Source organism: Squalius cephalus (assembly GCF_949319135.1).
Source record: "Squalius cephalus genome assembly, chromosome: 6".
NCBI lineage: Eukaryota > Metazoa > Chordata > Actinopteri > Cypriniformes > Leuciscidae > Squalius > Squalius cephalus.
In genome coordinates, this window is record NC_137127.1 from 20,001 (window position 1) to 22,500 (window position 2,500).

The window sequence follows — 2,500 nt, forward strand, 5'->3', positions numbered from 1 at the left end:
AGCGGATGAATGATGGCGAGAGAGACACTGCAATGCCTTCCTCTCCTCCATATATATTCATCATAAACATTTGCCTCTGAAAATGCAGTTGTCAGAGATTTCTCACAAAACAACAACGACTGAAACCGTGAGCTGTTATACACACACACAACATGTTTAATCCATATAAAACAAATAACAAGCAGAAAAGAGGGAGTGACTGAGCAGCACAGAGAAAGAGAAAGAGAAAGAAAGAGAAACGGCACCTGGACTCCATCAGTTTCATCAGCGTAAACATCTCCTGCATTCCTGCTGCCACGCTGGCCTGAGGGGTCAGAGGTCATGATGACAAACGCGTGACCCAGGAGCCCTGAGAGCAGGAGAAGCTTCTGGAATCTTTCACAGGGACAGCGCTCAGTATTACCAGCCTAACACTGCACTCCTCCTCACACTCACACACACCCTGTGCTCAGCGGCCCGTCCTCTCTCACACACACACACACACACACACACACACACACACACACACACACACACACACACACACACACACACACACACGCACGTACACACACATACACACACACACACACACACACACACACACACACACACACACACACACACACACACACGTACACACACACACACACACACACACACACACACACACACACACACACCCTGTGCTCAGCGGCCCGTCCTCACACACACACACACACACACACACACACACACACACACACACACACACACACACACACACGTACACACACACACACACACACACACACACACACACACACACACACACACCCTGTGCTCAGCGGCCCGTCCTCACACACACACACACACACACACACACACACACACACACACACACACACACGCACGTACACACACATACACACACACACACACACACACACACACACGCACGTACACGCACGTACACACACACACACACACACACACACACACACACACACACACACACACACCCTGTGCTCAGCGGCCCGTCCTCACACACACACACACACACACACACACACACACACTCACACACACACTCACACACTCACCTGCGCTCAGCAGCCCGTCCTCACACACACACACACACACACACACACACACACACACACACACACACACTCACACACACACTCACACACTCACCTGCGCTCAGCAGCCCATCCTCACACACACAATAGTCAGCATCACTATCACTTTGTGACACACAACCCATTCTTTCATGTCTCTCTCTCTCTCTCTCTCTCTATCTCTATCTCTCTCTATCTCTCTCTCTCTCTGTCTCTCTCTCTCTCTCTCTCTCTCTCTAGCTCTCCAAACACCCAAAAAGTGTGTTATGAAGAATTTAAGTGACATTAGTGTCAGTAGAAGGAACTGGAAGTGTTTAGTTGCTAGAAAATGTCTGAAATATGTGACCCTGGATCACGCCACCAGTCTCGAGTCGCACGGGTATATTTGTGGCAATAGCCAACAAAACATTGTATGGGTCAAAATTATAGATTTTTCTTTTAGGTCAAAAATCATTAGGATATTAAGTAAAGATCATGTTCCATGAAGATATTTTGTAAATTTCCCACCTTAAATATATAAAACATTTATTTTTGTGAATGGATGCAGCACTATCGCCAATAGAAATGGAGAACTTTAAAGGCGATTTTCTCAATATTTCGATTTTTTTGCACCCTCAGATTCCAGATTTTCAAATAGTTGTATCTCGGCCAAATATTGTCCTATCCTAATAAACCATACACCAATGGAAAGATTATGTATTCAGCTTTCAGATGATGTATAAATCTCAATTTTAGAAAAAATACACATAAGACTGGTTTTGTGGTCCAGGGTCACATATGAGTACTAAATACGTGAGTACTAAATGTTAAAGTCTTATCTAGCGACCCGATCCAAGCTTATGAATAGTTGCATACAGGGTTCAAAGTGAACACTCACCAAGCACCAAATGAGAGTAGAAATACAAAGACTAACTTTGCTCCTAAAAAAAATTCAATATCTTAATGTAACTCAGTTTCAGTGAGAATGAGTTTCTACCGTCAGCCGAAAGATTCAAATTCTTCAATCTGAATGAGAATAAGTCATTAGAATGTAATAGATGGTGAAACAAATCGTGTGTCCAACCTGCACCATCAAGTCAAGTCGAGTCTCCTTGATTTATACAGCGCTTTAACAATATGGAGTGTTTCACAGCAGCTTTGCAGAGATAATAGGAGATTACAGAGATTGTTTAGGCCTTACAGCAGCTCTAGAATAAAGTTATTGTCCAGCTAACACACACCGTTCTAACAGAAAAACCCTTAACGCACTCCGGCCGCCCATCCGCAAAAAACAGTGCCTGGTGTCTTGAGAACGCACTCCCTGAAATAGGTTCGAAGGTGCAAACGACTATCACTTATCTCTGCGCAAACCTCAAAAACGCAAACCCGCGAAAACGCAGACGTCGCGCACATGCGCATCACGTGTTCAGTCCAAAGGTTCC